The sequence below is a fragment of the Lissotriton helveticus genome, chromosome 1_1 (genome assembly GCF_964261635.1).
Source record: "Lissotriton helveticus chromosome 1_1, aLisHel1.1, whole genome shotgun sequence".
NCBI classification, from domain to species: Eukaryota; Metazoa; Chordata; class Amphibia; order Caudata; family Salamandridae; genus Lissotriton; species Lissotriton helveticus.
The window spans coordinates 142331214-142343862 of NC_136057.1; the positions used below are offsets into that span (position 1 = coordinate 142331214).

The 12649-nt window shown below is 41.1% G+C and overlaps 1 protein-coding gene across 4 annotated transcripts in view; it reads right to left on the reverse strand.

Moving 5' to 3' along the window:
* Positions 1-12649, reverse strand: part of POLD4 (DNA polymerase delta 4, accessory subunit) — a 709379-nt gene that overhangs the window by 199559 nt on the left and 497171 nt on the right. The gene's annotated exons all lie outside the window — the stretch shown is intronic.

Here is a 12649-nt window from a genome sequence, read left to right on the forward strand (position 1 = left end):
TCCACTTGAATGTATTCATTCGTGTCCACTGTCTCCAGAAGATTCATCAGGATCTTGCGAGCTATTGTCACTTCTGCTGCGCTGTCTAGCATTGTCTGGGCTCACTCTCCGTTTTTCAGTTGTGTCCTCAGTATCCTCGGCATGTTTTATTCTAATACTAGCTACCTTCTTTCTTGGAAATTGTAATTTTTTACTTTGATGAGCAGGTTCCTTGTCTTTGGACTTGACGTGCTCTTCCTTGTGTTCTGACCGTCCTCTTCTTTCCAATTTCTGTGAGGAAGTCTGTAAAGATCGAGAGGGACGTGTATCATTTCTTGATATCTATCAGGTTTTCTCAATTTATCCCTATCTCTAAGGTTGTATATTTTCTCAGAGGGCTTCCTCTGAGGAGACTTGTGTCCTCAGTCCGGAGATCTTTCTCTCCGTTGAGGAAACCTTCCTCTGGACTGGAATCGTTTTTCTCTGGGAGTGGATTGTTTATTACCATCCCAACTCTTTTTTGGAGTGTTCAGATTATTTTTAATAAAGGTTTTTTCAGAATTTACAGTTAGTTGAGGTTTTACTGGTTTCCCACCCAAACTATCTCTTCCTAGTTCTTCATCGGATTTATCTATGATTCTGGCAAGTTCAAATGGTTGTTCTGCTATATCTGTTTCTTTCAATTTCTGGAGATATGTTATATCATCCATCGCCAATTGAACTAATTCTCTATATGCCTTTGTTAATTCTTTTAGTTTAACTAAGAGTTCTTCACTTGACATTTCTTCAATGTCGGGATGTGGTGTGTAGCTGGCTAGAACCGGCCACGTGGCTCCTGGTCTACCTAGCGGACCGAGCCTGGTGATGTGATCTTGATGTTTTAGGGCACCATTAAACCAGAGCAGGTGCTCTTGGTAAGTTAGTGGGATTTCAACGTCCTCGAAAGGAGCGTATTCATCCGGAGGTTCCCCTATTTTGTAATAGTGGAATTCGTGTGTTACAGCATGTGCTGCTGGAAAATGTATCCATGAATAGAATACCTCTGTCTGCCGATATTCATGGGCCTCTACCACGAATATGACTGTACCACCTCGTTATGATACTCCATTTTCTATAAGTTTTTTAGTTATAGTTCTTCTTACATTTACCGGAATGATTATAGCATTCGGGTCTTCATCTTGGAGACTTGTGTCATCCGCTAGGAGTTGAGCTGCTAATCTAGCTCTCTCTCTTTCGTCTTCACTTTCCCCCATTTTACTGACAGAAAGTTTTGTTGCAGATCAAGTTTCAAGGAAACAAAGATTAGGTGCACAATATTTTGGAACACTGTATCCTTCAACGTTGACTAAACCAAAAACTATACATTGGAATCTCTTCCTACTAAGTTCCGGCGGATTTTTAACCTTTTACCCACTCCAGACGTCTTTTGGAGTTTTTACGGGAAAAGGGGTCTGTGTGAAAAAGCACGACTGAGTTACTCTAATGTCTTGCGTTAGATTATCGCCTTACCATACGTTGGGCGCCATGTAGTGTAGTTCCTATATTCCCAATAGGCTCTGCGCATTGGAATAATATAAACAGCAGTGTAGACATAGTACTGAGGTCGACTAGGTCTCTACTGACTATATTAGACTTAATTAGTTTTGCCAGCTAGCTCAGAGGTCACTAGAAACTTTCTCGAATGTTCAGGAAAGAGTTAACTCTCCGGATTTAGACAAGAAGGGATTAGCTTCTGACAACCGCATAAACATGAAAACTTTGCTCCCTCAGAATAAAGAGTATATCTCTAGAGTCGTGTGAAAACAATAGACAGTTATTTCACTCAGTCAATCGTGCATACTTAGTTTCACCAGAGTGCAGAGAAATAGAGAGACGGGCGTTTTCAATAAAAGGTGGTATTTATTGAGCAGTCTTCTTTCTCATGCAAGAGAAATGAGTTGCCACAATCGCAATACTTATCATGAAGTAAAGTGCGTACAGTAAAAGGAGTATTATGAAATAATACTGTAAAAGCATTGATATGGTTTCTTAGCCATATGATACTTTAAAATGGATAAAATATATACATACATAAAACATTGACTAATGTACTCAACTGGTGCTTCTAATCTACGCCTACCCCGGTGTACCTGACCTAAGCCTAATACGTGGGAAGGAGTAAGTAAGTAGCACTTTAAAGTTAAGTTTGTTTTTGCCAAGGAATCTGAATCAAGAATTCTCTTAAGGATTTAGTCAGCTCCGTACCTTGGTAATAGAATGTAGGAGGGCTTGTATCTCTCTCAGGACTTGATCTCCCAGCAACCCGCAAGGGTGACTGGAAACACCGGAGCTGGATTTTCTCGGATGGAGAAAAAGACAGCGTCTTTCTCAGTGCGTCAAAAGGGAGGGGCGGCGTCCTTCGGCTCCTCGCATCAGCTGGGCTTCCGGGCAAGTAGATAGCCGCTCTACTCCAAACCACCGTGTGTTTGCTTAAAGCAACGTTGGTATATTTATACCTGAAAGGTGCCGGGTTTGACGTAAGGTTGGACATAAGACGTCACCAAGAACTAACAGTTCTTTCTGACTCTAGGAGTTCTTGTGCAAATCAAAACAAGAGCAGGGGGATATCCCGGGCTGCTGGAGGCTTGGTTTGTTTAAAGAACGCGTTGTACTTTCTAGGAGTCTAGGGGAGTAGCCTTGCCGTATTTGGACTGCATGGGCTATTACTAAATATGGATATGATTCTTATGCCTTTATAAGGATATTATTTATTATAACCATATAAGGGCATACATCGGAAATATTGAATTAGGGTCCTAGATAGAAACACAACAAGACAGGTGCCCACTGTCTTATTAACTTGTGACTCCAACTGGAGGTTATCATCCAACATAACCCCCAAATTATGTACTGTTCTGGCTGGGGTCAGAGGTTTGTCTGTGGGCGTGAGTTTAAATTCTGAAGGAAAGGGGCGAGCAATTTTAGTCGTGGAGCAGTATACGATCTCAGTTTTTTCTCCATTGAATTGTAAGGAGTTATTTCTAAGCCATTTTGTGGTACTTAGCATACACTCCTGGAATTTAGCCAGAGAGACGGCCTGATCTCCTTCTAGAGAGAACACCAATTGTGTATCATCTGCATAATTGACTAAGCCAATGCCAAAGGACTTGATAATCGGGATGAGTGGGCGCAAATAGATGTTGAATAATACTGGGCTGATAGCTGATCCCTGTGGTACCCCGTGGCGCACGGGAGTCTTTTGGGATGTAAAGGGTGGAATTGTCACCGCCTGTTGCCTGCCTGTCAAATATGACCGCAGCCATTTCAGTGCCAGACCTTTCACTCCAATGTTCTTGAGTCTCTTCAGCAAGATGCTATGATTCACTGTGTCAAACACGGCAGACATGTCCAATAAAACCAGTACGGTCGCATTGCCATTGTCTGCCCTCATTCTTAGATTATCGAGTACTGTCACTAGGGCAGTTTCAGTTCCATGCCCTGGACGGAACCTGAATTGTGCCTCATCTAACAGTTGATTTTCTTCCAGGAAGTGGGAAAGCGATTTACTAACCGCTCACTCCAAGATCTTTACAGGATAGGGCAGCAGGGAGATAGGTCTAAAACTTGATGGACATAGAGGTTCAAGGATGAGTTTTTTAAGTAGCGGGGTCACCATCGCTTGCTTCCAACACTCCTGAACAATTCCTGTGTCCAGAGATTGGCAACAGATCTGCCATATTCGGGGGAAATAATTCAGAGTTAAATTCTTCCCATATTTTCTGCGGGAGAGGGTCCAGAGGCAAGCCAGAGGACACGCTCAGAGCTAGTTTGTTAAATATTTCCTCAGTGGGAATTTGAAAAGACTCTAGCCCTGCCTTTTGATAACTATTAGTCGCCTCTTCCTGTTGTTCCATCACCACTATTGTAGATAAATATTTTTCCGCACCCATAGTGTTTAAATCATTTAAATTGAGACCATCAATAATCTTATTGATCTTCTCTTCAAAGTGGATGGCAATGTCGTCACAAAGCTTTTGTGACACTTTAATCTTGTTGCTCACACAGGCCGGGTAAGACAGGTCCTTCATTATGGTAAAAAGAGTTTTCGTGCTGTTGGGTGCCAGCAGAATGGTTTTTGCATAATAATCAGCTTTGGATCTAGCGATCATTTCCTTATATAGAGTCTATAATTGTTTCAAGGTTGTTTTATCTGAATCCACATAGAGCTTTCTCCATTTTCTTTCTGCCTGTTTGCATTTTATTTGCATATGCTTCAAATCTTCATTAAACCTAGGGCAGACAGTTTCTTCCTATTCTTTAGCTTCTTAACCGGAATGATCTGATCCAGAGTACGAGTAATTTGATCACAGAAAATCTGATAGTTTCCTTCCACTGACCTAGTGGTTGGACTGTTCAGAATGCGGCGGCTAAATTTGTGTTCGATGACACTAGGCTTTCTTCCGCTACAGCTGCTAGGAAGAGCCTGCACTGGCTCCCAATTCAGGCCAGGATCTCATTTAAGACCCTTTGTCTAACCTATGGGGCCTTGTCCGGTGACGGTGCAGGTGGGGTGAAGGCTCTGCTGGTTCCTTAAGCTCCTTGCAGAAGCCTCCGTTCAGCCAGTAAGAACCTACTCTCAGTTCCTCGTTTTCGAAGAGCTAAATGGGGAGGAAGGGCGTTTTCGTTGCTGGCCCCTAAATTGTGGAACACCCTCCCCCCTGAAATCAAAACCCAGCACTCTGTCCTGACGTTTAGGAAGGCATTAAAGACATGGCTCTTTGCCAAGGCATACCCGTAACTTAGTTCCAGGTCCTTATGATTTTCTTTGTTAGGCGCCTTGATGCCCATAGAGCTTAGTTGCGCATTATAAGACCTTCATTTCATTTCATTCAAATATATTCTGTTGAGATAGAAGCAGCGCCTGTCTATTTTTCAAAAATTTGGCCTATTCCCTTCCTTGACAGAAGATTGCAGGCTGGGTCATCTTGATGTTTGTGCTGGGCAAGGCTATCCAAAAATAAATTAGGGAGTGATCGGTTCAGCTTTGGGGCAGTACTTCGACCAGCTTTGTCTCCACCTGGTTGGCAAAAACTAGGTCTAAGGTATGGCCTCCCTGGTGAGTCGATTGCAGTACCAGATTGATACTCTCACATGCTTGTATTAGATCTTTATAAGCTGGGCTGGAGCTCCCATTATCACAGATGTTAAAGTCGCCCACTATAATCAGCCTTGAGTGAGTCAGTGACATGTTAAAAAACGTGTCAATCAAGTTCTGAATATGTGGACTTTGACCTCCGGGAGACCTATAGCACACTATCCCGAACGACAATTGCCCCCTTGCCTCATTCAGTGTGAAGCCTAATAATTCTGTGCCCTCGACATCATCGATGTGTAGGGGCGGATGTATGTCATTACAAACGCATGCTGTTTCCACACATGCCTTTACAACGCAGGTTTTACAACGCAAGTCGTTACAACGACTGGCGTTGGGGGGCGCTGGATAGTGAATAGTTTACTTTACTATTCCAACTTCAGTCCATGCGGATAGTAGGGAAGGTTTTGGATAGTAAATTAAACTATTTCCTATCCTACAGCACCCTCCAGCGCAAGTCGTTGTAACGAGTTGCGTTGTAATTCCTGCGTTGTAAAGGTACTGCATGGAAAAAGTTTCATTGTAAAGGATGTTTCCCATAGGGGCAGATGATCCCACTTATCTTTAAATATCACTCCAACCCCTCTGCCTCTCCCTACTGGCCTAGGTTTATGAAGGATCTTAAACCCTGCTGGACAGGCTAACCCCAATTCAACTAAAGAGTCGACTCGTGTCCAGGTTTCAGTCATGAATAACACATCTAGGTCCAGGCACTCCATCATAGTGTATCCCTCCTGAAAGTGCTTGACCAAAGATCTGGTATTAATCAAGACACATTTCAGTCTCACAGTGTGGTCATCTGTGATGGTAATACCCTTGTGCACAACCTCTTGCATACCCCTGGCATCCCTCTCACCTATATGTATAAGTTGTTCTTTTGAATAGCATAGTCTGGCCTGCCCTGGAGTAAAACTGGCAGCATGGCCAGCGCTGGACGCGGCAGGTGCGCGGACAGGCACAGACGAGCTTGCCTCTGGCACGCCCGCGGCTCGCACGAGCTGCGCGCCTGCATCACTCCTCCTAAATAGAGAGGTGTGTGCAGATCAAAGAAAGACTAGTGCGTTGACCAAGATGGCGTCGTCATGGTGACCCACTCTCACAGGCGGAAGTACACCAGCATACCTCGGCCAACGGAAAGTGCAAGTATGAGTGCGAGGTAGGAGTTTTCCTTTCTTTGTCCCCAGAATTAGTAGCAATAATTTTACAATTCTACAATTCTTAACACTTTAAAAAGATTCCACCTCAAAATGAAATAAAAACAAGCGCTTCGCTAGCACGTGCTGTCCTTTCAGTTACGAGTAACAGTAATACACTGCCGTTAATCTCAGATGTTCTAAAATCTGTGCGCTTGCATCACTCCTCCTAAATAGGGAGGTGTGTGTAGATCAAAGGAAGACTGGTGCATTGACCAAGATGGCGTCATCACGGGGACCCGCTCTCACAGGCGGAAGTACACCAGCACACCACGGTCAACGGAAACTGCAAGTATGAGTGCGAGGTAGCAATATTGCTGTTACGCATATTCAAACTTTCTGTCTTTCAAAATCAAAACTTTAACTATTGACTGATTCTCCAGTTTCTGCATGGTTGCCTCTCAATCACTGATGGGCACAGCTTTTTACTACGGTGAAGAACTTTCTCCAGTTAACATTTGACTACATTTGAGTGCATAAATACTCTGCTTGTAACTTCTTGGTATTCTTGAGCATGTTCATTTTCAAAGCAAACTACTGCATCGTTTTTACTTTGTTTGTATTTAGGCTGTCAACCGCTGATAGGCACAGCTAAATACCATATTTGTGGAAATGTAATCATAAACTGTGAGGAATTTCGCTTGTGTTTTCATTCTCTATATTAATGCAATTATATTCATTAGCCTTCGTGGTGTATTACATAAAAGTAATTTTATCAACATTTTTCCAGTTATTGTACTACAGTATTCTCTTCCTCAGTCTCTCCTTCTCTCTGTTCTCTTTTTTTTCTTTCACTTTCTCTTCTGAACCTTTTCTTACATTTCTCCTGTTCTTTTTCTTATCTATGGCATCCTTTGCTATGTCTCAACCTCCTTTTTTTTAATAAATCTTTTTATTAACAAACATCGACATATAAGCAATCAGCAAATTGGCTTAGAATTTTACAGGCATGACAAATAGAGGCAGTTTCCTTTCACATTGTACACAGAATGGATCATTCAGGGCGGTAGCAAATCATCCAATGCAGAACTTTGTGAGGGGGCACAAATGTCTCCACGATACGAGTTCCACGGTGCCCATATTCGGGACCACTTTTTGGGATAGCCTCGGGCAGTGTAAACAGTCTTTTCTCTAAACATACACCAGTCCATACTTGTCTCCCATGCCTCCAGAGTAGGGTGGGCTGCCGCTCCCCAGGCCTGCGCTATATTCCTCTTAGCAATCATGAATCCCAAAGTAGCCCACTGCGTAAGAGAAGTGTTAAGATCAGTCGGCTCCCAGATATTCAACAAGCATCTGCGCGCCTCAGGGAAGATGTCAACAGCGAGGACCTCGCTCATCACTGTATGTACCTCCCTACAGTACGTTTGAATGAGGGTACATTCCCATATAATGTGCATAAGTGGACCGATTTGTCCGCATCTTCTGCGGCAGTCTCCTGAGTCTGCCCTCCCCATTAGCACCAAACGGGTGCCAGTCATGTATATTCGATGTAGGATCTTAAGCTGGACTAGTCGTAATCGGGCTGGAATGGCTACCACTCGAACCTCCTGATTTCTTGAATGATGTGGGTGAGCCGCTCATTCCCTGGAAAAAATTGGTTAATCTTTTTTAATCCTATTTTATAGCCATAGGAGGTGACAGATTCTCCTCTGTGCAGAAACAACATATTCTTTTACATAAATTGGGTAAACATGCCAGAGAAATTTATGATGATCTTCCCGATCTTACAGAGGAAAATCAAAGTGTTAATGAGGATGACATGAGTGATACTCAACTTGATGTTTATCACAACACCCGTAAGAAATTGAAAATTCAGTTTGGGGAGAAATTAAATGTAGTTTTAGAACGCCACACATTTTATTCTAGATCTCAAGGAAAAAATTAGAAAATTATTAACTATATAGCAGTTATAAGAGGTTTGCGATGCGATTTCGGTACCTTGACTGAATCTTTAATTAGGGATCAGTTGGTGAGGAGTACCAGTGATAAAAAGATTCAGGAAAAGTTATAGGCTGATGCCCCTGATCTTAAACAAGCCATAGACATCGCAAAAAGCATAGAACACGTACTGTTTCTTTTGTTTCCTGAGTTCCATCTATTTTTACCCAATCAGTTTCTTTTGGTGAAATCTTTCCCTTCAAATAGATAATGACCTTATTATATTTTTACATCACTTCATCTGATGGTGCTCCAGTCTTTGCATCTCTGGGATATTCTTCTTTCGGTCAATCTACCGCAATCTTACACTCAACCCATAAATCAGCTGGAACTAAAAGGTAAAAAAAAAACTCTAAATCTTTCAACAAAACTTTTGAAACCTTTACAAATCTTTCTACTTGTTTGTACCACTCAACTGTTTTTTCTCTCAATCTGGGAAACTCATTTGTAAAAGACAGCAAACTTGCCTTGACCATGGAACGTGAACATATCCACCTCTGGGGACCTCTCTCATCGGATATATAATTTCAGTCACTGTTGTCTCTGTTCCTGTTTCTCTCACTGGAAACATAGAAGAAGCTCCATGATTTACAACCATTTCTTCTTTCTTTTTAGCCCATCCGCTTTTCCAACCTTCCAATTCACCCCATCGTCTCAATGTATTAATCAGCTCTTTAATTTGCAATCGCTTACCAGAAGCATTCAAACTCTCCAAATCTTCATATCTAAAATCCAATCAATATGTGTTCTGTAAAGCCTTTGATTTCTCTATGTCTACTCCATAAGTTTGTGCAACTTCAGCAAATCTTTTTTGAAGACTCCTCGCTCTCATTGTAATATTCTGACACAAAAATATTAATTCTTCTTCCTGATATTTACTCAATCTTTCAGGACTAATCATATCTAGAATCATTTCCTCCAAATCCGCTTTTAATCTATTCACATCCATGCTCGTATCAACTTTATTAGATGCCATCCCTCTAATCCATTCATCCAACTCTTCTAGCGATGGTCCTATTGAACCTCCTGATGTAGGTGTCTTCTCTCACATTCTGCACTAATCTTCTTTGTTCTATCTGTACTTTACGCATGGGGTTTCTACTGGTCTTTCTGAAATATCAATCAATGTCCCTGTCTCACTTACTCCAGCACCAATACTAGTCCTAATATCAGTAACAGGTACTGTCAAAATGCATGCACTTGCGAAATATTCCGACCCTCACAATATAATGGAACTATGGGACCAATAGTCACGGGAACTGATAAAGCTTCTGCATTCAAATTTAAATTGAGTAAACTTTTGTGTCGTCATCTTTCACCTGACTCACTACATTTGTATTTCTCACTTGAGGAGGCTAAGGAACTTCTACTTGAATCAATGGAGCATTTGGGGTAATTCTTTCTTGTTCTTCCTGATATGGCGGAGGTCTGTTCAGTAATAATTCATCCAACAACTCATCATCAACTTCATTTGGATCTGGATCTGAACACTCAACATTTTTCTTTTTCTCTTTACATTTTACTCCTTCCTGATCCTCTACTATAACAAGCGGATATAAACTTTCACCATCTGCAATCACATCTCTTTATTTGGGCATCCCATTTGACTCTGATTATCTACTCACAGTATTTCTGTATTTGTTCTGAGACCTATCTCTATCTCTCTTACATGCCTCATGTTCCCATTCCTCAAGCGCTTCATACTGCATAGGTCTAGGATTTGGTCTCAATTGATTCATTTGATAGCTCAAATTTTCTGAAATCCTTATATTAAAAGTACCAGTAAAAGAAACGCCAAATTCCCATCTCCTTTTGTATATTTCACCCAATTCTCCAGCCATTTACACGTGTGATATCCTCGGTCTAAAGACATAAAAGAAGCAGGCGTACCATCAGGCAGTATAAGAACTCCCTCTCTAATAGGTATAGGCTCATCTTTCCTAAACAAAGTCTTCTTCATTTTCAATAACTTTATTCTATTTTGTTTGTTACGCTAGAAACCAAGCAATCAAAGGGAAAAACTCTTCTGTAATTCCACACATGCTATTCGTTCACACTGACCAATACCAGCGGAACTCACACCAATCAACCAATAACAGCACAGCACTCTTTTGTGACGATTCACACTAGCTGACCAACGCCAGCGCTGCTCTCTGTGAAGTCAGTGTAACTCCTAAAACTGTCCCTCCCTTTACAAAAATAATCGGTAGTAAATTACAATCTTTCTAAAAGGAAAACAAAATTAAAAACAACATATAAACAAACCTGAGTGTCTGCTCCACTAAAAGAAAGAGATAGATTCAACCACTCAAGGAATTATTTCGCGACTAGCAGAATATCAGTTAGCGTTACTCCACCCTCAATCAAGTGAAAATTCCCGGGACTTCTTCAGCTACGCTTTCTAAAGATACCCAAATAAATCTCCACTATACTGACTTCAAAGTTCCCCACGCAATATTAACAACCCAACAGTTGCTTAGTACCGCATCAGCAGAAAACGCATTACGACTTAGTGTGTGCCTGACTAAGACCTGCCCATTAGGCTAATATCATCATCCCAGGATCTTAGGCCACTTCAGACCCGTCTCTCTTAAGGTCAACGACGGACGACAACATATAACAATGATATGAAACATTAAGAACCAAATTTAATAATTCTTTCCTAATCAATTGCCAATGTAATCAATAAAACAATCAAGTCTGCTAACAAAAACTGATGCAGCGGAAGGGGTATTTGCCAATTTTTACAATCTGAACACGATTTAATACCTAACAGTCCCTTTCACGCTGCATGAGTTCAAAACATGTTACCAATATCTATTGTCTATAATGGTCCTCTCTCCTTTTCGATAAATCTTTTATAGTTGACAGGGATTGGCAAAGGATTGACAGAATTCTCATAATGAGGACCTAAATAAAGAAATAACCATTCAATGTAACCATTTGACATTAATAAAGACAGACTCTGATTACTTATCAATATGCTTTTATCTAAATTAATGTGAATGCTTATCAAGGACAATACAGCTCGAATCATAGATCACCATACAAGAGGAAAACCAAAATGGTAATTCATAAAACACATCTCAAATATCAGTGTCATGAGCGAGTGGAAAGGTAAAGAGACAAACGAATAAAGACATTTGCAAAATTAGATTAATGCAAATTCAGAATATCATACAAACCTATTAGCACAAAATGCTAGAAGTTGAAAAGCTACTATGCGGCTGAGAGAGTAAGCTGGGGCACCCTCAAAAGATATGAGGAGCAAAGTCAAAGAGTCAGGATCAGCAGAACAACAGCCAGCCAATCAAATTAGGAAACAGCAATACAGCTGTCTCCTCTCGCAAGGTAACCTATCCAAACTATAAATCTTAACACTAGTTACTATTACCTAATTCACTAAAAGATCTAATCCCCATTTATCATCACACTAAATATTCTCAAACCCCATTGGACAAGACAAGGGGGGTGTCTGGTCACTTCACTTTCGGTGAGCCTAACTTTTCAACAGTTCCTTTGTCTTTAGAAAGCTTCCGTAATCGACCTTCAGCAGAGGAAAGTTTGATAATCTCTTCCGCAGCTTGTACATTTCTTCACCTCTCTAATGTATCAAACTCATAGCACAAGTGTCCACATACTCCATTCGGCAAGGAAATTCCATTCATGATGTTCATTACTTCCTCCACACAGCCTTGGCCATCATCAGGAACTCATGAAGGACAAAAGACATTTCTTTGTAGCCTATGTATTAATAAGCAAACTAAACCTAAAAAGACTCTTGAGGCCTTCTCTGCAAAACAGTGAAATGTGCTCTAGGAAAAACAAATACACATGTGATTATTTTTTGTCACTTTACAAAATACCACTATTAATGCTTCTTTTCATCACGTTATATATATATTTTCAGACAGTTAGTGAAAAGGAGCTCATGGCTTCTATTATTATTGTTATTTTCTTTGGCTGTTATTTCTGCATTATTCATTTGCGGCCTATTATAAAAACACTGAAAACACTAGTTTCCAGCATGCACTTGCGCATTTTTCATCCTTCCCGTTTTAGTTTTGCACTGTTACTTTTCCCACCATGTTGTGAATAATTCACACAATGATGAGTTCGATCCGATCAGGATTTATTTCACAAAACGCTGCTCCAACAGTATCAGGAGAATATTGTTACAGTGAATAATCAGACGAACACCCCTGCCGGAAGATGTTCTACCGCTGGGCGCATAACCTTGGTAAAGCACCAACCAGCGGAAGAGAGCTTGAAGGCAAGTACCTTAAACTGATAGTAGTGGTTGTCCCAGACAGACTGAAGTTGAATGCTTTCCGCTTTGAAATGGCAGCAAAGAATCCATCCATTGAAATCTTTAGATGAGAGACCCCCGTCTCTTTTGGTCACC